Source organism: Anarhichas minor, unplaced genomic scaffold (assembly GCF_050575085.1).
Source record: "Anarhichas minor isolate MPS153535 unplaced genomic scaffold, ASM5057508v1 ptg000030l, whole genome shotgun sequence".
Classification (NCBI taxonomy): domain Eukaryota; kingdom Metazoa; phylum Chordata; class Actinopteri; order Perciformes; family Anarhichadidae; genus Anarhichas; species Anarhichas minor.
Window position 1 is genome coordinate 2,203,586 of NW_027466476.1, and position 25,803 is coordinate 2,229,388.

The window sequence follows — 25,803 nt, forward strand, 5'->3', positions numbered from 1 at the left end:
GAATTTAAAGTCATTATATGTACCCAAGATCATGGACGTTGTGTGAGACTAAAAGGATGTTTCTGTTTTTATTTATTTTTTATTGTATAACGCAATATCATATTATGAATGTCTATTATATATTGTGCAACTACCAGCACAAACAGCGACAGTTTAATTAATCATAACCATTTCTGCTGTCTACTGCAATTTTTTGGGAGTTGTTTCCCTTACTCTCACTTCCATTGAGATTATTGTGCTCTATATGTTTCAGTGTTTATTTTACTTTACTCCACACACACGCGCACACACACACACACACACACACACACACACACACACATACACACACACACACACACACACACACACACACACACACACACACACATACACACACACACACACACACACACAGAGTTGCCCCCTTCCCTGCCTCCCCTCAGCTCCACTTTGAATTCAGGAGGACCCTGTGTTCCTCATGTCTGTTTTTTCGGCCTGATTTTACCCCCCTCATCCCCATTCTTCAACAAACCTCCCCCCCCCGGGCCCCTCCCTGTCGTGCCCCCGCAAGCCTCCCCTCCACCACCACCACCCCCTCCGGCTTCTGACAGTACCTCAGCGGGAGAGCACAGCCCTGATGGATGCCACAGATGGGCCTTTCCCTTGGAGCTCCCAGCCATGGCGCAGTGTGTGCTCGGCAGGGTCAGAAGCCAGGCCTTCCCATGAAATGCATGTTGTAACAGGAAACAAAAGAAGGGCCCCCATCCCCACCAACAGCCAGAGCACCCCCTTTCGCCTCCTCTCCCAGCCCCAAAACATGGGGGTAGGGGGGGTTGTGGAGCTAGTCGGGGAGGGTGAGCGAGAGTGAGGGGTGCTGGAGGGTTAAAAGTCGGAGGGGGTGGCGAGTCACAGAGAAGGGGGAGCAGTACTTAAAGAGGAAAACAAGAAAAGATGTGAAGGGACATTTTCAGTTGGGGTGTCAGATGGACGACTATGCTGTCTCACACGGGGCTTTGTCTTTCCCTCTTTGTTCCATGTAACGGTGTCCCTGCCACTACCGCGTGGGTGCAAGACTTTCACGCTAATTCACACGAGTGTGTTTATAATTGGGCGGCTGAGATTGGCTGAGAGAGTGTACATGTGCACTTGTTTGTTGCATTGTGACATACAGTTGTTGTGCTGTTAGGAGTCAGCCCGCATCCAACCCAGTCGTCAGCAGACCGTACTGCACGTCAGTCTGCTGAATAGATATGCTGAATGACATTGAGAGACAGGCCTTCAAAGTGCAGCTCCTTCAGTCAGAGAGAGAAAAGCCTTTGATGCCACGGGTATCGCTACCAGCATCACTTCACACTCACGGAAGGAAGCTGCCATCAGCTTGGACTGTTGGACAGACCCTCTGAGGTGTGACTAATTATATAATAGCTCCATACAAACTGATACTGTAGATACATAACAGAATAGATTGTAGACACACAGAGATAGATAGATGCAATTTTTTACGCCACATATGTGTTACTTGTTTAAGATATTTTCTGCATCTTTTTCTAAATACGTTGGATGGGATTTTCAAAGTGGTGAACACATTTTCTTGTGTCTCCTGTCCACTGGCAGGAGACACATTTTATTTTAAGTTGCAGATGTGTTGAGAGAGATCTAGCAGCGGTGATAGATATTCAGACAGATACATACATAGACACAGTACATAAATGGACCGTCCTCCTCCTCTCCATCTCTCACTGGATGGGTGCAGTGCGGTGTGTGTGTGTGTGTGTGTGTGTGTGTGTGTGTGTGCGTGTCTGCATTCAGTTGAGCTAAGCTGATCCTAGTTAGATTCCAGCCTGTTGGAGCTGAGAGTCACACCAGGCAGCATAGCCAGCCTCTGGCTATCCACTAAATTAAAGGCCTAATGCACAATCCTTCGCGCAGGCTGACAAACTAATGAAATGGAGAAGTAGGGGCCCCCGGGAGGATTGGGCGTCAGATGAAGACGCCTCCAATGAGGGATTCAACCCAGGAGCAACCTCCCCACCTTGTCTTTTCCATCCACGTCTCCCCATCTCTCTCTCTTGCTTTCTTGCTCCTTCTCTCCATTATTCTCTTTCTAACACTCACTTTCTCTTGCTCTGCACAAAGCCAATGGTGTCAACAGAATGTCTAAGTGCATGGGGAAGATGCAATACAGTGTGTGAGCGTGTGTGTGCGTCTGTGTGTGTGTGTGTGCGTCAGTGGCTTATCAGAGAGGAGGAGATGAGGCAGGTTTTTAGGCAGCAGCCAATTTGTTGCCACCAAACAGGACGGTCCCCACAGAGGTCTGAACAGACTTAACCCACTAACCTTGAAAGAGGTGCTTTGTCTATAAATAACTTCCACCAATTAAAGCTGTTTTTCTGAATCCTCCCCAGTGAGCCTGGCACCTCGGAGTCCCCGACGACTCATCTCGTGAGCAGCGCAGCACAGGAGCCACAACCCTGCTAATTAGAGTTGCTATCATTCACCTGCCCCTGTCTTGCTGCCTGGCCCTACTGTCACACACACAAAACACACAGATATACACACACAACTGCATGCACATATAAATGCAAAATACCTACGTTCATCCACAAACAGATGCTACTATATTACAATATCTTAAGCAGAGGATTAGCCCCGAGGAGATGACCCAGTCATTTAGTTATTTGGCCACTTGTTCGACATGGGTGTTTTATCAGAGCTGCCAACAACAGCGCACATGAAGAAATTTATCATTAAAACAAGGATGCGTCACAACCCTCCAGTGCTTTTGGCGAGAGAGAAAAGGCAATTGGAGGCGAGGGAGAGGGAACGCTATAGAGGGAAATGGGCTGAATTATACTTTAATTGCCATCGCTATTAATTAGAAGTCTTGGAAATCTGTTGCGGTTTGGGTCTCCCCCTCCCTCCCTCCGGTTTGTTGTCCTGATGAAGCTATCTATTAACATCTTAATTGCCGCCAGGTCTGCTGTTAAACACAGCCTCCCTGACATGCAGTACTGGAGGCTGACTGGAGGTTGGTTCATTTACACAAACAACGAAATACCGAGCACGCCAGCACGGTGCAATGACAATTGCAATGAGACATATATTCGAGAGAGAGAGAAAAATAAATAGTATCTATGAGGGGGCATTGCTAAAACGCCTCTCGCCTCTTTTATCCCTCCGCTCGTGTGTTTGTCATTGTCATGGGTGTGAAATTGGTCAGTCAGATGCTGATGATGAAGAGGGCGAAATGTAATGAATTCTATCTCGCCCATAAGTGGTTGACCTAGGGTTGATCAGAGGTTAACACCACTTCACCCTGAAGACAGGTCCCATTAGCAATTATATTGTGCATTAAAAAAATCACAATGTGTGGGTTAATGTTAAGAGCTTGTGCACTGTCTTACATGTGTGTGTGTGTGTGTGTGTGTGTGTGTGTGTGTGTGTGTGTGTGTGTGTTGGTGTGTCCTTGTGTGCCATTTAGTGGGTATCACTGCACAACGATTCCACAAGTAGAGAGCTGGCTCTATGATTGAGCCTAAGCATGAAGAATGGCTTGTGTGTCATTGACACCCACAGACAGGCCACAGCCGGGGACTGTCAGTCAATCCCTATCTGTCTATCAGCATCTGCTTACCAGCCTGCAGTCGGATGTGCTGTGCTAAATGGCATTTTTACACATTAATGCATTTGATTACACTGAGGAATGGATGGAGGGATGTGGCAGCTACACAAGACCCCCCCCCCCCCGCCCCCAACACCATGAACACCCCTGAACACACACGTGCTAATAACCCTGCCGTTGACATTTGAAGTAACGTTATTATAGGGCTCATTTGGAGCACAGAAGCCCCAGGCAGGAGGTTCTCTTCATCAGGTAGACCAGGGCTGCTTGAGACTGGAGGGTCAGGTAGGGTAGGGGGTGTAAAGAGGGCGGGTTGGAAGGGCAGTGGGTGTCAGAGCCTCTGGGTTTGACATTCACAGCACAACAGACAGCAGAGATGGATGCTGGGTAGCATTCCATCTATGCACGCATGGCAGAGCCCCTCCCTGCACACAGCCGCATTCAATCCCACATACGACCTTTCAAGAAAACTGGAGTGAACTTCACTTTTGTTGTTTTTTCTCTTGCAGCGGTACGGACTCCAAAGGTGAGACAACAGTATCAAAACACATTGTTGATTCATGTAGTCCGTCCTCCTTTCAATGGGTCTTTTCTCCTTTGGCTGCGTCCTTGACACATGTTGAGAGAAGTTAGCAGCAGGCGTGCTGTCTGGATTAGTGCCAAGCTGCACACTGTAATTCGCAAATCTAAAAACTGGCAACAGGCTGGATTGTGCGGATCGGGATAATCTTCTCGCTGTGGCTCCTTGTCTTTTCCCAATCTCTAGCCTTTGGCCAGGGGTTAGGGTCCCTTTGTGTATGAGAGTGTCCGTGTGCACATATGATACCTGTGTGCTTTTGTGTGGCTTCATATACTGTGCATGTGTTCTCCGTGTCATGTTTATACAAATGTGTGTCTGCGCGTGTGTGTTCTAGTGCAGGTGCATGAAGAGTATGTGTGTGTGTGTGCAGGTTAGATGGGGCTCGCAGGGTCAGGATGCTGCAGGGCTCTGCTGACGGCTGCAGGAAACCAATCAACCTTGTCTGTGTATTCCCCGACCTGTCGTTTTCTTAATGACCTGCCCTGACAGGCCTGCTGCAGCCACGGCCAAACCTCCCTGCACCGCTCAATGGATGACCGGCCCCCATCAGCAACATGCTAATGACCAAAGAGAGGGAGCGGAAGGGAGAGGGGAAGGGGCTGGGTGTGGAAGAGATATGGGTGGAGGCATGTAGAAAACAGATAGGGTAGGGGGACAGAATAGACTAGTTCCCATTTTACAAACAATCAAGGCTATCAAGGCACAGCTAGAGGCCTCTGCATGTCCTGTATGATGTCCATATACAATATCTGCAGCATTTAGAATAATTGCAACATATTAAAATAATAATACAAAACTTTAGGTCCAAGCTATATTATGTTGTATACTATGTGTGTGTGTGTGTGCGTGTGTGTGTGTGTGTGTGTGTGTGTGTGTGTGTGTGTGTGTATGGGTGAAATTGGATGGATCACCTAAGGCAGCAATGATCCATGGGTATTTCCCTGCGGTAACAATTTCCTTTTTTGCTGGATGTTCATTAGGTCCCAGGACACCGGGCTCCATGTCAGCGACGGATGGTTTTATTTTCCTCTGTAAATGTTGTAATTCAACAACACTACCGCTATGCGTCGCTGCTCTCGATTCGCGGCACTACGGTGCACACCTATAAAGAACTACAACAGCCATAATTCATGTAGGCTACAGGCATCACGGTGCCAGTCTGTGGGCCACACCAAGATAATGTTTCGATCAGTATTTCATGATTTATTAGGCTATAACTAATCAAACCTCGGGTTTAGTCTAAATAGTTGGATAAATGGGACAGGATTCTGGATTCTGGAAAAGCTCGTAATTGGGACTGTCACAAATTTTTTGGGACGTCTGGGCACCATAATGGTGACAGTTTGCAGGCATCCTAGTTCAACTATAAATGTAAAAATTTGAATCTGGGTTTAGTTCACTACATGTTTTCCACATGCTTCCTTCCTTTCTTCCTATCCTTTTAATCTTCAACCTTTTATGATCTTCCTCTCGGTCTGTGCTGATAGAAATCCGTCATCTCCATCATTCAAACCAGGTGTGTGTTCATCAGTGCCGTTGTAGTGTAGAATGCATTCAAGGGATCATCAAGCATAACAAGCCGATATTTCAGCAGGAACTTGGCCTGTTTTTTTTGTTTGTTTGTTCAGAGCTTCACTCTGAGCCAAGCCTCACATCTGTACAATGCATAAGATGGCAAACTAGAAGACATGCTTCAAACACTTTTTCCATCCAGGTGTTGGCATAGCATACAGCAGAAAAATGATACATGTATTTAAGTGATCCACTTTTTGCTCCCCGTGAAAATTCAGTGAAGTCAGAACACTTCTATCAGTCGTGAAGAAAACACTAAAGCAGGTGCAGCTATCATAACCTCTCACTGTTAAGGAACCAACGATCTTTCTCATCCTGTCCGGTCATCAAGTCCATAATTAACACAAATTTGCCTTGCATGAATTTAGTCATACTCACTGCCATAATATGTTTTTTTAGTTCATCTCACTGTTGCCGGGATGACAGCATCGTACACTAGCATCAACATGCAGAGCAATTTTAGAAAAACATCTTCCCAACGTTCTCATTTAATCATTCTGATCAGCACATCTACATGTAGCACAAAGTAGGTCAACCTGGTCACACTCCTATTGTAGATGTAATTACAGCGGCGACCAGAGTACTTACTGTGACATTCTACGTTGGCATCAGTATAAAGTATAATGGTACCACAGCACATGCTTTTTGAACATTTTTACATTTTACCTTGCGGCGCACAATTATATGCTTTCAAAAAGTCAATGTGTGCAATAATCTAAATGTCAGGATGTGTCCACCGCCATCCCCGTTCTCAGAAAGTCTTTACCCAGATGCCAGTCTGTTCTTTTTAAGTGCAATCATATCACTTTTCTTTACTTTTAATCACACATGCCATCATAGTTACTGCACGAAGAAACACACCTTTGTTAAAAAACATTATCTATCTGGCAAAGAAGCTGCAAAATGACTAACGAGACACAAATACGCACCAACTCTTATTCCATCCAGCAGAGCTCCTTTCAAAAACTTTATTTGGTTAATAACATATTAAATCTCTTTAGGCATGATTGAGTCATCTACTAATGGCACACTCACACTATACTGCTCTAAACTTAGTAAGTTTTCGCTCTGATCAGCTGGAAGGTTGAACAAACCCCATATGAGCTGGGATTTATCTCTCTCAGCCTTTGCATCCTCACAGTCCATCATTTTCTGCCATTAAGTTTTTTCTTAAGACTGTCAGAAGACTAGGAAGAGCTTATTTGCACTGAACTGAACAACATGTCAGCAAAAGTGTTTCCACAAGTTAAGGGTTTCCATCAGGGTTTTCACCAGCAATGATGACTGGCATTTTAAGCATGTGGAGGTTTGAAGCAATTAGGTCTGTATACATGTATTTACAGTCTACAGTATACATATAAAATCGGTCGATGAACAAGGTAGAAGAACGGACGTCCTTGTGTTGAATCACCTAAGAATTTCTGGCATAGCCAAACTAGCATGCAGAAATAAACCTCTTAAACGATTTACATGTCTTCGTGGTATGGTCAGTGAGTGGGCGTTTAGGCCTAAAACACACACGGGACTGTGTTGGTGTGGGCAGGTATCTGTCCAAGAAGTCCAGTTAGATTAACAGAGGAAATAGAGCATTCACATTACAAAGTAAGCTACCTTGTATGCATTTCATAGGCCAGCATCTTGCCAGATGGCCTCGCCGTATTGATCCTGCGTTGTTTTGCCATCATCCTCTGCATTGCCACCGGTGCAACATCGATGGAGTGGCACCATTCAAATAAATTAGGGGTGTTTTTTTTTAAAGCAGGGCTGTTTATTTTAACGTCCTAACGATGCTGAGGAATGCGCAATATTCTATGTACTTTACAAGTTATTTACAACTACTGCATCTGTTATTGTCTGTACAAATTTGAATGACATTGTTACAATTTCAGTGTCTTATGAATCATTCCATTGGTCATTTGGTATTTGATAGCCACAATCTAATATTTTCCAACAAATGCCTTTCCAATTAACATCGTGTAATGCATACCAAATTATTGTCATATTGCTCTCACTGTAAGCCGTCTCTTAAAAGGAACATTTGCAGATCTCTACCTAGCCAACTTAGGCATAAAGTGTTAAAATTGCCTGCAGTTGTTACTGATGTTCTCTGTGTCTCTGGGGCAAGGCTGCAACATTTGTTGTTTGTCCGTATCTCAGTTAGTATACGGAGGAACTACAGAGTGCTACTCTCAGCTTCGGTAGCTGTGGGGCACAATGACACTCAAAAACTTCCCTGTTCTCGTTCCTTGTGTTACATTTCCAACAGCGGGGAACCACAGAGAGATACAGCGCGGAGGAAACCATGTGTAGAGACATCGTGTTTTCACGCCTTACTCTGTGAATTAAGGGGTATTTCGACCAAACCGGAGTTGCCGATTGTTGGAATAGTGGACGGACTAACCGAGACGTGTTTGGTGTGTTTAGTTTTGAGTTAACAAGGCAATTAAGCCTTTCTTAGTTGGGTGGCAAAGAGAAACTAGAATTCATAGATTTCGTTGTAAGAATATTTCCTTCATTAGCGTTTCGTAAGTTTATCTTGATTTTTTATCAGACGTAGGGTAATCACACTCACACGCAATGTATCCTGGTACATGTAGGCACAGCATGGCTCCTCAGCAGGAGAGATCAGCTTTCTTGTTCAATACAGCACCCACTGGGGAATTTATTTTGTCAGTGGACTACAATGCCCGTCAACCCCAATTGGAAATCCACATAAAAGATAGCAAATGTTCCCTTTAATGCTGTTTTTTTACAATTGTGCCCCATAATTGCCCTACTTTAAGTAGTGTTGCAGTGAAAACTGCCCATATAGCAGATAGATATCCCTTCATCTGTCCATTCAAACATCCATCCAGCCAACCAACAAGCCAACCATGCTGTCGTTCATTTCTCCACTCTCCATCCCTGCTCTGAGCCATTGTCTGGCCATTTAGGTCATCGACCTGTAATCTGATAGCAGTCAATAAGTTAACCAAATGAGCTACCTAATATCTGAATCCGGCTGCAAGCACAAGCACTTTCAATAATGCTGTGTACATTAACCGCATTAACACAGAAAGGAGGAGAAGGGGTGGTGGGAGGGAGGGAGTGAGGTGGGGGTGGAGGGGGGCGGAAACACTGAGGATGAAAGAAAATAAGAAAACCTTATCTATCATTGAACACTGAGATTTTTTTTTCCTGTTGTACGAGACACGGCTGCGTGTGCAATTCATCATCTTTTATTTAGAAGATGTACGGAGACCCATAAAGCCGAGTAACATGAAATATGTCTCTTGAATAAATTGTGAAAATTCTGTGTTTTCTTTCTGTGATGGAACAGTATTTCAATCCCTGTCATTATGATGCTGCCAGAATCCCCTGGCAGGCACAAGGAGGTTTGGGACTTTTAAGCCGTTTGTTTCATCTCAGGTATTAACCCCAATTTTATACCTACGCAGTGAGATAATCATGGTTTCAAGCTGTTAGTATTTTCTTCACTTACCAAATCTGCAGACTTTTAATCCCTGGAAACTAATTAAGATTTATATAATTATCATTTTTGCCAGTTTAGTTCAGTCAGTTTGTGTGTGCCTGAATTGTGTGTGTGTGTGTGTGTGTGTGTGTGTGTGTGTGTGTGTGTGTGTGTGAAGATTGAAGGAGTGGGAAAAAGAGACAAACCATAGAAGAAGAAATTGGAGAAAAGCATGTGGAAACCCGACGTCTCTGAGAGGAAAGTGAATGACGGTTGAGTGTGAGACAAGGCTTCCTTTATGTGTGTTAGGAGGCATCATGCTGCGGCAGTGCTTTGGGTGGGCACTGACTGACCACCCTTCGGAACCCCCTCTCACACACACACACACACACACACACACACACACACAGCCTTGTCAGACTCTGAAAATACCTCACATTCCTTCCACTTCACTAACTGCTTTACAGCCAAGGAGAGATAACAAAGGAATGGACAGGCATTGAATACCCGCCTGTGCACTGTGGACTCAGAAAGCGTTTTTCCCCCTTGCTTATTAAAACCACTGGACACCACACCTTATCTCGCCCATCCCATACAGAGATGTCACAGGCTGTTTGCTAATGAGATAGAGTGTACTGTACAGCTAAGTGGGCCACCAGCCTGGCTCACCTGTTAATCCCATTGAAGTGAAACCTCATCCTACTGCGTGAGCAGCGTGTTGGCTCGACCTCGTACCCGGGCCCCGACTCATACCCCGGCCGACTCCGGCTCCATCACTCTCCCCTGGGATGAGGTTTTCTCTTTCTCCTGGGCTCAAGTTGCCAGCTCAGGTGTCCTGGATTCCCTGGGTCTCTCTCCTCCTGTTTCACCTCCTGTAACATGCCTCCTTTGCTTCTTGCCGTGCTCAGGTCATCTATACTATTCACCCACGAGTCTTCATCAGGATGACAAAAGAGGGACGGCTAACAGATGCAGTGCTACTCATTCACTTGTATGTTTTTGGTCCACTGATGCACAATCAAGATCAAATAGATGATATTGCTTGAACGGGAGACAGCAGATTGATTTCCAGGGGCCAGTTCATTATAGTGTAAGGGGAGAGCTTCACAGTCAGGTGATGTTCCGGCTGAAGTCTCTCAAAAACCTCTGCTGTATGTTGACCAAAAAACAGGACTGACAGAGGAAGAGCGCTTCCCAAAGAGACTGGCAGGTGGAAATATACCGTGATTCAACCATCACTACCCAGCTCAAACTGTCTCTCATTCACACTTCACGCTCTTGCCTCTCCGAGATGTGTGCAGCCTACCCAGTCACCAATGAAAGTGAATTACAGAGCGTGGCGTTCGTCAGAGATTATATAGGTATACGTTTTCAAAATATGGTATTGCTATGGATTGAACATAGATTAACAAATCAGTAATATACCAATTTTGAGTGCATACTGTAAACTCCTGCATGACCAGCTGCCCTATCAAGTCTCAAGGTGATCCTTTGTTTAGTATTTCATATCAATATGTGGTGTTCTCGGAAATATCTTAAGACTCAAGATGTTACAGTTCCATTTAGTAACACGTTGACGTGGTTCTCTGGCCTCCACTCCACAAAAAAACACAACCACTGACTTAGGAAGAGTAGTAAGATATATATATATATATACATATATAGGTTCTGTAACAAAAATTATATTGCTGGCAAGTGACAACAGCAAGTGAACATAATCGCTGCCAATGGTAGATACATACGTGGTGATAATGTAACTGCAACACATAACACAATGTCAGGTATAGTAGAGAGCCCATGAGGGGGGGGGGGGGGGGGGGGGGGGGCGGCTTCCTTGGCTCCATGTTGCCATGGATTTGTAAAGCAGCCGTCACCACTACAATCAACAAAAACGTTCTGATGCTGGCCCAGAGGTAAGAGAAACCCTGTCAGTGACGATACATGACAATTGTCCCGTCAAACTACTGCAAGAGAAGATGAGCACAGCCTTGCTTCTGGCACAGAGGAATTAAAACGCACCCGTAAAGAGTCAAACTATGCAGCAAAGAAGAGTGCTAACATGGTTGAACACTACGTCAACAGTTGCGCAATTAATGGAAATATCCAGACAAGCATCCAGGCAGCATGCTCTCCACTGCGTCTGTTCTGTTAAATGTCGCCAAAGAACTATACTGCTTGGCGGAAGAACGTATATTTGTTGTGGTTGCTGTGTATTTATTTTATTTAAACATATGTAGTAGGCTAACCCGTTTTAAAGAGCTATAAGCCACTTGAGGCCAAGATTTACACTGATTTTACAACAGCCAAGGGGCGTTATTAGGCACGACATGGAGCGTGGCTTATTGCTTAATTTTACACTCAAAGTTTTCGTATTCTTTAGAAAACCAGAATTAGTTCCACTTGCACAAATCAACCAATTCGATTTACCAAGATTGCAGTCCTACCGCCCCCCTCCCCCTCCCCTTGGAATGGCTCAAAATCCAGATTACAGCCAAAAGAAGTGATCCACCAGCAGCGATGATGATGATCCGGATAGCAGACGAAAAAAAAAAATTTAAAAAACAGCCTGCACAAAAAGTGTAGAACAGTTATCACACAGTCAGAATTTTCTGTTTCATTGTCCATCTTATTAGAATTTACATAAACAACCCTTACAATAACTAGAATGAACATTTATTCTATTACTTTGTATCATTCCCTGTTCCGTTATTTCAATCTCAAAATAAAGTACATCTCTGGCCTTTTGCATTTTTTGTTCAGTGTATTCACATTAGCTTTAACCACAATTCAAATACACATAACGTTACATTGTAGTGCTTTCCTAGAGCTACAGCTGCAGCTATAGGCTACATAAGGTAACATATGTTGCACTTATATTAGCTTCTAGGCCTCAATTAAACTGACGGAGGTGGATGGATAAATAGCTCAAATAACCATGTTTAATTCACATCACACAAAAACAATTAGCAACACAATATTGCTATCGTAAAATAACGCACAGTTAAACTATTTTGGAGTGAAATGTCAATGCTAACCAGCTAACTTTGGGAAGTTAACTCACAGGGAAATCCACTGAATTGGAAGGAAACGCCAGACGGAGTTTCTCACAGCAGCAACTCTGCAGTTTATCAGTTTTCTCTCTCTGGATAATCTGACAGCCACACTCAGTTTCAATTCATGGAAATCTTATAACTTCCTTCTTTCACTCGTTTCGAGTAAAGTAACGGAAGTTCTGTCACACACCTGTCCAGGTTGCGTGCTTTGCGTGCTCTCCAAAGACTCACCGTATGATGCATTCACTCAATGTAGGCAGAATGGGAATAACAGGAAAAACACCCCTTATTCCGACTTTGGAGTGTTCACACATTTGTCCAAGGTAATTCACCGAGTGCTAACCTTGCAGTCACAACTTAAATGAGTTACTTTTATTGTGTTTTATATTTGAAGCAGTTCTTTAGCAAGGCAAAACAGATACAAAACGTGTATCTTATAACGTTAGATATTTTAAAATCAGCTGAATCGAATGTGTTGAACTGGCCAATTCGACTGTGATTGTGTATAAAACGATATGACCTGAACGCGTCATGAGCGTTGCGTAGCAGGAGGAGTTGCTTGTGAGGCGTTTAGGGAAGATCTGTAACTTTACCGACAGAAAATAACACCAGCATTTCGATTTTTTTATTTTGGGGGGGGGGGTAAAATGAAGACATATGTCGATTGTTTTTAAAGCAAAGTTTAAAGGTTTAGGAAATATACTTTTTTGCTTTCCGGGTTGAGAATTAGATTAGGAGATTGATACGACTCTCATGCATCTACAGTAAATGTGAAGTTAAACGGAAATGTGAAAAACAATAATTTGCATGTGCCATAAAATTTGCATTTTTTTGGCACATGAGCCACCATGAACAGCAAATTGTCAATTTTGAACACCTTTTTCAAAAACATGTTGCTATTGTAAAACAGAGCTACTCAACTTAGGGGCCAGGGCCCCTTTAAGGGGCTGCAAGATAAGTTTGGAGGGATGTGGGGTAAAAAAAAAATAATCTGAAAGATTTCTGTTCTAAAAAAAAAATGTTTTCAATATTTATTTCATCTTTGCTCGTTTTTATGAATAAATGGATAATTTAACACCTTCAAGTCTCTAAAATGTATTTGCATAAAACAATAGAAGAAGTCACTCTTTGGTCCACATAGTCACAGCTGATAGATATATAGAACCGAGGATGAGGGGTCGCAAGTATTGCTTTATTCTAAGGGGTCACAAGCCCAAAAGGTAGAGAACCACTGCTCTACCATATACTGTAGCTACAATGGTATCTGATCTATAAAGTGCCAATGAAAGATGAACACATGACATACTGTACAATAACAACAATAGTTTCTAACCAAGGCAATAAATACCACAAACGATGTCTTTGTGTGCATGAAAAACTCAATTCTCAGCATTATTCATGACCTAAGAAGATTTGAGGAGACAGACAGAAAGGAGTCACTTAGATTTGGGTGAATTTTGGAAGCGTATGAAGAAATTGGGGGAGGGGGGTTGGCGCATCGGGTCTGAGCTGTGAGCACAGCAGGAGGCCATGTCCCCCCAGGGAGGGGTGTCCGAGCATGGCACCCCCCCAAGGGGCAAAACAGACAGACAGAGCCACATAGGGTTAACATGATGGTAACAGCGGTGGGCATCAGCCTCGCCTCCCCTCATTGCCACGTCCTTGTAGAAATGCCAGGCCCTTGGGTGTGGTGGGAATGTTTTTTTGGAAGACAGTGGGTGGGTAGTGCGGTGATAACGTGGTCCAGTGGTAATCCCACATGGCACAGGCAAAGCCCCAGGTAGTGTTTTAGGAGAACAGTGGCAGCTTTGTGTCATAGCTAGCCAGGGCTAATGTGTCAGCTGGGTGTTTCCCCAAATCAGCCTCGTCCTACACCAGGACAGCCCTCAACCACAATGGGCTGCTGAAGATGACATATGCTGAAGGCAGAGACTGACTCTGTGTGTGTGTGTAATGTGTAATTTGTGTCACGTCACACAAACACACACATGCACGCCTGTATGACTTGTTTTCTCATAAACATACGCATGTATTCACGGAGGTGTGTGTCTGTGTTTAAACGTCTGCCTGTCAGTACATGTTTAAGTGTATACAGTGCACGTGTATGACTGAGCCTGTGTGTGGACTCAGACCGATAGTGGTGGGGGTCTTATTGATGTTGATGCAGTCCAGACATCTTTATTTAAAGCTGATGTGGTTAAAGTAGCCTCTTAAGCCGCCCTCTCCACGCCTCTGTGGTCTAAGCCAGTGTGAAGAGGTGTGCTAATCGCTCTGCCATGTCTGCGTGCAAGACAAGCGGGAAAGTACCCTGTAGCCCGACAATTTGATCACAGCTGATTAGAGACGCACCCATTGGGCACAAGGCGAACCGGTATGGGGGCAGATTAGTGCTAAAAAGTATATGAGAATAGAGCGTCACCTGTTAGCTCAAAGGCGACAAACTATCTCAAAAGATACCACGGTGTGAAGTGGCAATCTGAGCAACCATAGAGCTGCAGTTTGGATCCACGAGTACAGCGTAAAGACATCCAATGGGGAATCTGAGGAATAGCAGCAGCGGCAGCAGCAGAACCTTCCCCTGCTCTTCTCCTGACAGAGCTGCTGCTGATCTCGCCGCCTCAGGCCTGTTGTGACTGGATGCTGCCGTCCAAGCCTACATGTCAGTGTGAGACAGGCTCTCCCTGACCTCTCTAGCGCTAGGGGCCTCCCAGCCCCAAGGAGGGGCCCCCCGCTCCATCACATCCCTTCCAATTACTGACATCCTGCCGCCTTTGAACACACAGGAATCATAGTGAAGAATAGCAGAGGTCAGACTGCAGATGGAGAGGGGTGGAAACGGCAGAGTCTAAGTAAGAGGGAAAGAAAGAGAAAAGGGGGAAGAAGAGTGAAAAGCTATTCGTGTCATTGATGCCTCTGTAGCCCCTCCACCAACCCTCCATCCTTTTCAAGGCTTCTGACTGAACCCTAATCAGGAGCAACTGTTTCAACAACATAGACTGAGGGGCAGTCAGAGTTAAAAAATTGCCTTCCAATTGGTTTAAACAGAGAAAAAAAAGCACAAACATTCCATTTGCCTCCTGAAAAACACTAGTTTGGGTCAGTTTAAATGTGTAAAACATCTGCCATGTTGGAAAATAACAGAAAGGGGAATATGTAGAGCTCTGTTTTTTTCTCTTGATTACAATCCAAAACAACATTCTCTAATTCAATTACTAGGCCTCCCTAGGAGAACATTTCCTCTTACTTTTAAGACTTCATTAATATGAAATGACATTTTCGAGAGTAATTGTGGATCGTAGACTTTATGACTAGGAGACGTGTACAGTGAATGAGCAGTTTGGTTATGGGAATGAGACACACAAGCTGGGACTGGTTTCAACGTACAGTGTATTTCTGAGCTGAAGTCATTGATGAATGAATGACTGGGCTCAGGGAAAGGAATTAGGGGTGTGTGGGGGGGGGCATGTTTGCGCATGTGTGCATGCAGGCTGTGGCTGTCCTGTAACAAATGGCATATGAAATTGGTTGGCGCGCCTGGCAAGGGCCCAGTGCCCTTAAACCCAAATTAGCCTTTCCAAACCCATATCCCCCTGGCACAATGAAATACCCCACACGTACATAGACACTCACAAAAAAACACCAATGACCTCACTCTCCCAAACTGTGGTGAACTGCCAGGCCACAAATCCCTCTAAGGCCTCCCTTTCAGACTGTAAGCACTGTACTGCTGAGTAGCCATATCGTGGGTCATTATAGGGTCAGAATAGGCTGATATTAGACTCAAGCGATCCCTGTGGTTCAAGCATATAAAATGTGCATCGCATTGGTGGTAATAGCATTACATCAAACTAGTTTTGACGCGTTCACTGTAGTGTGGAAAGCATAAAAATAGCTTCCCCTAAACTTTACCATTCATGCTTTTTTGTATTTTTGCCTAACCAAATGACTTTTTGTGCTGTGTCCATTTCACCAAAATACACGGTGTGTGTGTGTGTGTGTGTGTGTGTGTGTGTGTGTGTGTGTGTGTGTGTGTGAAAGTAGAGTTTAAAGGGTGTTGAAAACTATTAGCCTGCTGCGGAGAGGCGCTGTGCAGCGAATGAGTGATGAATTATTGAAGTGGCTCTTTGGTGTGAATGAAGTGTTGAAAATGTCTATAGTCACGGAGCCCTCTGACGTTCCTGCACAAGGCTTTCAGTAGCATGTGTTAAAATGCATGTGTTGGTTCAGACAACTACCGTTGCACGCCTATTTTTTCGGAACCATGAACAAAATGAAGAAAATTGGGTGCCTACAGTTCCCCTCTTTTATTAACCTGCACTTCCCTCTCCTCCTGTCAAAACATTTCACTTCCTTATTTTACAGTTTCTTCTTCTTTTTTCCTTTTCTTGCTGTGTCTTTTCTACCTTTTTCTCTCTTCCCCTGTTCTCGTCCAACAGGGGCCTCAGAATTTCCTCTTGTTACAGCACATCCAGTGATCAGTCACTGTGATTCCACTCTTTCAAGTATTCCCTGTTTCAAAGAGCCATTGCCGTTGGGGGGAGAGTGAACAGGAATCTGAACCAATGCTTTTCGACAGCAGGGCCGCTCCTGCGCGTTACACCCCAACAGCACAGGCGGAGAGGGGCGGGAGGGTGAGCGAAAGAGAAAGAGATAGAGGAGGAGGAGGAGGAGGGCTCTCAAATACACATCACACATGAAAATCCCCTCACTCCAACTGGGAGAAATCACGGGCCCTGACGGAAAGGTAACAGCCGGCCGCAGGCACCAGGCGAGTTGCTAGGAGACAGGGAAGCGCTGTATGGTCGACGGGATGAGCGGATGGCTGGTTGTATTCGCTCAAACGGAGCTCACTGACACGCACAGACACACTGACAACATACAGCTAAACCTAAACACACTAAGACATGAAGGGACGAGGCATATAACAGAAATAAATAATATGACATGACGGCATGGAATAAAAAATGGTAAAAAGGGTCTTTTTAAGCCAGAGTTGACGACTGACTGATGTTCCTGAATTTACACAACATACTTTCTTTGCATGAATACCAATCCACTTAGCCTGCTAATAGGCATAGGAAATAATCACAGATATATTAAAGGTGGACACAAAGTGTCTGTCCCCAGAGCTGCAGGGATGCACAGTCAGTCCTCTTTCCAGTAGTAAGGTGCTTTATGGTCGTGGGTAATAAGATGGCTGCTTGCCTCTCTCCTTGACCCGCTGCTGAACCTGCCATAGTTGACGCGACTACACAAGAGGGATGGGAGATGGCAAGAGCCAAGCAACTATACCTGACTGTGTTCAGTCAACAAGAGAGCTACAGCTCCTGACTCATTCAACCTCTTAATTTCAATCTCTCCTCCTGACCCAGAATTCCTTCCCCTCAATCTGACACGTTAGTTCCTGTGAGGAGAGCATCCTGGGGATTAGGCATGACGTGATGTGTTTCCAATGATTTAGCTCCCTCACTATGTGGTGAGAGGTGCTCTGTGGAATGAGCCAGCCAGCCCACAGATAGGGGTTTTGGATGAGAGCAGGGGGAGTCTAACTCGCCTTATCTTAAGTATTTGGAGGGGAGGACATGGACGCCTTCTCTTCCATTATATCATTATGTAAACACAGGGCTGTGCCACAGGTTGACAGGCTGTATTTCATAAATCGGTATAGAACAAGCCTGTCTTGATTAAAGGCGTGCTTACATCATAGTGAGAAATCAATCTGTTTAATTGGTCTGCTTTTGTCAAATATATTAGCTTAATACCTGTACGAGACCATTATATTGAGGAGTGTAAATGAATATGCTTTCAGCAGTTAAGATTCTTTGAGTTGTTGTTATGATTTATTGTGCTCACTAAACATGTTTAGTGACTTGACCATGCTGAAGCTAACGAAGGGAGAAAATATGACCAAAGAAAAGGGTGTAAGGACCGGCACAACTCATCTTCAAAGTGGTAAATTTCATGATCGCAGTCATAATGATGCAAGATCGACTGAGTGTGGCAACATTGGATGAACTGCATATAAAGGCACGTTCAATGAGTCTATTGTATAATGCTGCAAGAGACCATCACCTGTGTTTGCAGCATATATCTACTTGACCTGTTTTGCATATGATGTTTTTTTTCTCCAACAAAGCAGACTGAGTTTATCTTCCCTTACATTATTTTTAAGTCACGTCAACCCTTTTAGCATTCATGGCGAGCCACAGCAAGGCACAATAACAAGTGGTCTATTCAAATTAAATCAGTAATGGCATTGTCCATATTTCAGGCAGGTCATGCGTTTTTATTTATTCAAAGAATGAAGACAGGTCGGTTCCTCTCACAATTATCTCTTTTCATTTAAAGAATGAATGTGCATGTCAGGGCTTCTTTTACTCTCTTTCTTTCTATTCTAAGTTCCCCCCATCCTCGCTGCCCCCGCCATCACTGGGCGACAGTAGAGGTCGTTAGTGGAAGAGGGATGATGCCAAACTTGACTGGAGTCGAGCCTTATCTCTATTCTTTACACTCTCGCTTTTGTTTCAAGGGCTTTGTTTACACACGCCCCATTAATCACCTTCTGCCTTCCCACAATCCCACAGCATTTAAAGAGGGTGCTCGTCCGGGGGACACTGTGCAGCACAGGTGCCAGTGTAAATCTCTCTTTCTTCTCCTCTTCAGAAGGAAATGAAGCTTCTCAGACCTCTGGTCACCTTCTCCTCTCAGGTTCCCCTATTATCTCTTCTTTACTCTGCCCTTGGCCTTGATCACTATCTCGACTATCACTCCAACTCGGGCCCCACAGCGGTGTGATTACCAAACATTCACACGCCGCCTCACCTGAGCACGGCTCTGCCTGGCCCACCAACACCACTCTACGCCGTTTAATCCAGACAGCGGACTGACACTGCCCTCATGTCTTGACAGCAGAGTGTGAGGGTATGCAGACAGGATGTTGTTGAGCAAACATTAATCACACCACAGGAACCCACAAGCAGAGAGGAAGATGGAGGACAAATGGGAAACAGCCCGCCAATGGCTCCAAGGACTACAGGGTCACCTCTAGCAGGACACGTCCTCCGTAAAGTGCTGTATACCCCAAATGGTATGCAGAAAGTCCTCCATCTGCCAAGGATGGAGGATGGAAGCCACAACATTGTCATCCATGTTTGAAAGTGTCCACATTTTTCCCTTGTTCTTTCAGGTATGGGAATAAGAAATACTCACCCCCCTGCATTCATTCCTGCAATTACTTTGACACTTAGAATATCAATTAATGTGTGAAAACAGGTGAAAACAAGAGGCTAAATTGTGCCAAGAGGACAGAACATGTGGAAATGTGTGAATTAATCTGTGCTTCTCTGCAGATACACAGCTGTTTCCTAATATCGGTCTAAGAGAGAATATGTGCAGTCCATGTATGGGAGCTCACTGGGAGCGCTTTAATGCATAGCCCTGTTTAATTGCATAGTCAATGCATTCATCATTCAGAATGCAGAGCCTGGCTAAAATGAATTGAATTATCTGGCGGGGAGAACAAAGAGATGTACATTGAGTTTGTGCGTAATTTATTGTTGCAGAGTGAAGCGAGCGGGGAGCAGGAGAGGCTGGGAGAATAAGAAGCAGAGAGGGAAGATAGAGAGACCTGGAGGAGGACAGGAGAGGGGGGGAAAGAGAGAGGGGGGGGAGTGAGGGAGGCAGACACAAAAAGATGAGGGAGGAGAGGGAAGATAGAGAGGTCTGGGGGAGGAGAGAAGAGAGGCAGGGAAAGAGAGAGAGTGAGAGAAATGAGTAGGAGAGAGGAGATAGGGAGGCCAACAGAAGTGGAGGGGGAGAGAGAGAGGAAGACAGGGAGGATGAGCAAGGAGAGAGATAATAGTGAAGCCTGGAGGAGGAAGAAGAGGAGAGATGGAGGGAAAGAGAGAGACAGAGAGGGAGGAGAGGGCAGCTTGTGCGCAGAGCCAGAGATAGACCAGAGACAGACCTGACACCTTCCTCCAGATTCCTAAGGGGATAAAACACAACCTGTGTGCGTGTGCGTGTGTGTGTGTGTGTGCGTGTGTGTGTGTGTGTGTCCACATGCCTGCACAAGTATGGAATTTGACAAGAGGGGTTTCTGGGAGATTTCTTGCATTGTTATACATGTAAATGTTGAATGAGCGGTCCATACCTTTTGCCAGGTTGAACACCTGGATGTATACACCTTCACAGCCTCCTACATTAAATCACCCCTCGTCAACAATTCTTCTTACTCACAGACACACACACACACACACACACACACACACAGACATAGACACACATTTACTCTGCCAAGTCTCCATCTCTCTCCGTTGACTGTGAAGTAATTGCAGTGAGTATTGAAGAGAAAGCTTGTGGAGCCCGTGGTGGTGGAGAAAGGGGGGAGGGAGCGGACTGAGGAAAATCTATTTCCCAATACTATCTAACTGCAGCTTTCCTCCAATGGACTTGCATTCCTGGTACTGGCTGTGTCCCATTGATTCCTTCCCAACATCATCTGAAAATCTATGAGCATAAAGGGCAGCTCTGCGAAGTACAAAGCACATAAGTGCACATCATGTTCTATACGGTCACTGTAGGAGGAAACTCTCGATCTCACCTTCTCTCATTCTCTTGCTCTGTGTTCTTCCTGCTACTTCTTCCCATTATTCTCACCCCAATCCTCAAACAGCGGGGTGTGGGAAGGACAGATCCAGACAGACGAGGGGAAGAGAGGTGGAGGTGTATAAAGAGGGAGAGGAGCAGAGGAGAGGCATCGGGGAAAGGCCGTATGGATTATTCTGAGCAGGTTGTGACATCGCCTGACAGTGCATTATACAGAAGGGAGCTAAGCAATGCCACGTGCTATTTCTGTGGAATAACTCAAACTTGGACACCTAGCGCGGCCTTTAAATCAGATTCGTGGCTTCAAGACTTGCTGATTATTCTCTATTTTACTTAAATAATTCTCTTGTATTTCATTGTCATCTTTTCTGTCGACACACTTGCTATCGAATGACACCAAACACAACTGGTGTCTCAAAGCAGATATATGTGTGCTTCTTTTCTGTTAAGATACAAAGTCTAGACCTAAGCCCTTAGAATATAATCATGGCATCGGTACAACATTCCTTGGACGGATCTATACTGTCACACATTCAAGCAGATGGAGTCTGTGCCAAACAGCTCAGTGCTAAGACTGGGAGTAGGCTACCCAGTTCCTCCTACTCCAAGCGCTTGCCAAGGATTTAAAATTAGACTGTGAAGAGATACACATTGTACTGTATGGTTTAGAGCTACGGCTGAGCATAACACCACCTTTCGATAAAACGGTCTTGACGCAAATATTCAATATGAAGATAGGCAGAGAGGGGGCGAGAATGAGGGGGTGCATTTCAAATTTCTTGAAAATTGTCAAAGCTTAAAAAGTGTTTCAAGGGACTTTAAAAACGTGTCAATAAGAGGCACAGTTATTGATTATACCATGTGCCACCTAATGATGATTATTTACTGACTGTGGGCTCCCTCTAAGGCGTTATACGAAATATATAAGAGAAATACACATGTATGAATTAACCTGGAAGAGATGGAATACCTCGGCTATGTTCAGCTGGTCAGCACGCTATGTACACCAGGGCTCACCAACCTTTTTGAGACTGACAGCCACCTGAAAGGTAACAAGTAATATGGAGGCCTGTTTTTCTTTTTAATATGAACATTAACAAAAAATACATTTGCTCGGTTTCCCTTTTAATATGATGCTTTTAATAGGCTACATATATTTGGAGACTGTCTGTCTTTACTGATTACTGTTAACGATTCCGAACAATCATTATTAATGTTTTACTGATCAAAGGAAACCAGAGAAATGATTCAATCAATAACTTATAAATATTAAAACATGCTAGTTTAATGATTTCTCTGTTAATCTCAAAAATGAATCCGTTTAACATTTGAAAGTCCGTATCCTGTTTCTCACATTTCTGCACAAAGCTGTGTGTCCACCAAAGCATTTTTTTTTCCCAGCTGAAAACGACAGGCGCTCTTCTGAAAATGCCCAGCTTGGAGTGCTTGAGATGTGCAGGGTGACTTTCGCTGAAAGAGTCGCTATGATACGGAATACCCACGGACGTGAAAAAGTCAAGCACAAGCGCAAGGTAGAGTACTTGCTCATGACGTGAAGGGGGAAACACGTATGGGAGAGAGGACGGGCCTGTGTGTTCGTGACATTTCGAGGGTGAGGAAATATCTCAGCGAGTACCATCGTTTGGTTCAAGAGCTGAAGTTGGAGGGAGCCTGGTTCAAAGAGAGGAACACTTTTGTGGAATCTGTCCAGCCCCTCCTTCACTGTGACTGGATGGCTGTGTCAAAAGTGGCAGTGACAAGCACAGCTTTTTACCGAATGTTGAACATTTTCAGTTCTCAGCGGCCAGAAGATACAAATATGCTCAGCACGTCAGCACATGTTTAGAACGTGCCTGCGGGCGACTCGTTGGCTCCCTGCAGGTGACCAGGTGCTGATGGGCACCGTGTTGGCAACCCCTGGTGTACACCATGCATTTGTTTTCTACAGGAAATGTCATCTACACATGCTCATTGTGTATTAAAAGGTCATGGTATTCCTTGTGGAACCCACTTCTGGTAAATTCACCTATTCTCTTGGTTCATGAAGAGCTACGGGACAAAGACTGTAATAAACATAAATGAAATACACAGACAACAAGGTTAGTTCCAAAATGCAACATTTAGTAACTTAAATTTTGCAGGTAATAACTCACAAACATTGGAATACATGATGAATGAAAAAAAGCCCTTTTGCATGAGTCTTTTGTTTTGTCAATAGTCTGTAAAGTCTGTGTTTTTTGTGATTACTTTCAATATCTGTTTTGTCAATCCGCTGTCTGTCGTTCTTCAATGTCTTTGACTGTTCCTCTGACAGTGTCTTGTGATAACGTGCGCTCTTTGAGTGGATGTGTGTAGCAGTCCTGGTGATTGGCAGCACCGCACCATCAGCTGGAATATTCAACGAGTTACTTCTCCGTTCCAGGTAGAATCACGCTGGGAGGCTCGCCACCAATAGGAATGGATCTCCAAAGACCTGACCAGGTTTTTTCCCAAACAGGACCATTAAGATTTTGGTTTGTCTATTTGTTGCACAACAATTATTCTAAAGCATAACAACAATGTAACACAAAGAATAACACACATTTCATTCAATGATAACATATTCAGGCCTTGAGTTTCACTCTAGTTCATTCAATTTAAGCCTCAGTGTCAATATTTGAATAATTATCAACATACCAATAACCATACAGCAATAGCATTAAGTTTTACCTCAATCTAACAATAGGAGGGATTGTAGGCATTATGCATGAACATATGGCCCTGCTGATATTTGCTATGCCTACTCTTTAATTAGCGTACAAACATTACATTAACATTACATCACGTTGTCTGTAATTAACAACTATGGCGCTATGCAACAGCATTTCCACAAAACTCAATAACTATGCAGACAAGGTAACTGCGCTGACACTACTAGCAACATTAGCATCACACTGATGGCTTATCGATAGATGTAAGAGGAAAACTGAACTTTCCAAGTTCCTGGTTGCTTCTTCCTTGATTTCCTTCAGTGTTGATTAGTTAGCTTGCGCTTGTGCGTTTTGATCTGTCAATCAAGATCAGCTAGAGGCGGGACTTAGCTACCTTTTCTGAAGGGCTGATATAATTAGTTTTTTTAACGTGTCGGGATAGCGTGTCAAAAGGAATTCGTTGCATGCATAGTATGCTTTCAAAAAAAAACTTTCGGGCATGACAGGAAGTTAGGCAACAAAAGCATTTGGTTAGGTTTAGGAAAAGAGCATGGTTGACGCTAACTTGCCTTACTAACGACTCACATCACTACACGTGACCAGTGATTTACGTGACTCGAATGACTGAGGACACTAACATGACTAAACTCAGGTGACAAAATGTCAAAGTTTACTTTAGGGTTCTATTGGGACACCAACGCCGCTCTTTTGTACAAAAGTCCTGTGTTTGTCCCATTGCCTATGTTCCTCATATGAATGCAGAATCTGTTTATAGAGATTAGTTCAAAGGTAACATCTTCTATTAGCACCTCTGCGCCTGGCCCCTGAAACAGTCCCGGACATAACCCCCTGTAAAACAGCTAGTGAATGTTTCACACTTCAAATTTTGAGTGGATTAAACTAAAAGATTTTTTTGTTTGTGGATTGTTTTGTAATTTGGGTCAAATGAGTCTTTAAGATCCCTTCGGTTCAAGTTTGATCTGCTCTGCTGTATGCTTTAACGTGTTAACTGCAGTGTTTCATCTGCATTATTCCAAATCATCTTTTTTTATATCATCTCTATACCTCCATTTTTGTAACACTGCTGATAAATCCATGGGGTTATCACAGATGCAAAGAAAGGAGTGAATTGTAAATATCACTATCTACTTAACACGTACCAGCAGAATACAGGGAAACAGCATATTGTATACACACCAACCCAAAAGAACAATTCTGCTCACCACAGAAGGGGAGGTAATGACTTGTGCCAAAATACCTGCAGAGGCCAGAGGCTATTTGATGAAGAGCGTGATATTAATGCATTAGTGGTGGAAGCCACAGAGTTTGTCAGCAACACAGGTGTCCATGAGTCAACGGAGTTAGGAGCAGCAGTACAAGTGAGGTCACATTTCGTTCCAACACATGGGTAATTATTGAGTTATAGATTACAAAAACTGTCTTTATACCATGTAGTATTTATGTTCTGCGTGTTTAAACATCAGGGCATGAAATACTTAATGTTACCACTTCAAAAGTGAGAGAGTGATCCATTTTTATAACCCTCCACTCACAAATGTGTGACTTAATGAGTTTTGACACAACCAACATGCCTACAAAATAACTATCATGCCCGATAGAATAGTTACGTTGTGCTTAGCCTCACAGATAGGCACAAGTAAACAACGTGTGACACGACCAAACTGCCCTGTGGTGAACAAGCGCTCACAGAGACGCAGCTGTGTCCCACACAACCATGTCGACTAGAGGCCTCAAAGACAACATGTCTATGTCAAAAAAATGACAAAGCAGTGTCATATATGGCTACAAGCTGGAGTGAGGAGATAGGAGAATCATGAGCGATGTTAAAGTGACTTAAAGCTGGAAGGACGAGAGAGGAAAAGAGAGATCTGGAGACAAGAGGTCAGCGGAAGACATAACGACCACTGGCCCTGTCAGAGTTTAGTCAGGCGACGGAAATCACAACACGTTCAGGTATAAGCTCTCTGCTTGTGTCACTTACAGATACAACTTTTCTGCAGGTTTTGCGTATGGAAAGCCGGTGTTTTTCAGAGAGGCTTGAGAAGAGGAATGGAGAGACAAAGGGGCCAGAGAGGATCTTGGGCCCAGAGAAGGAATGCAGAGAAAGGATGAGTCCTTTCTAAGAAGATGGGGGACAGCCAGAGCCGGGCGCAAAAGAAGATCCTGTTTGCTGTCCCTTGATACAGTATACACACTAAATAGTCTTTGCAGCAGATTTCAGAGAC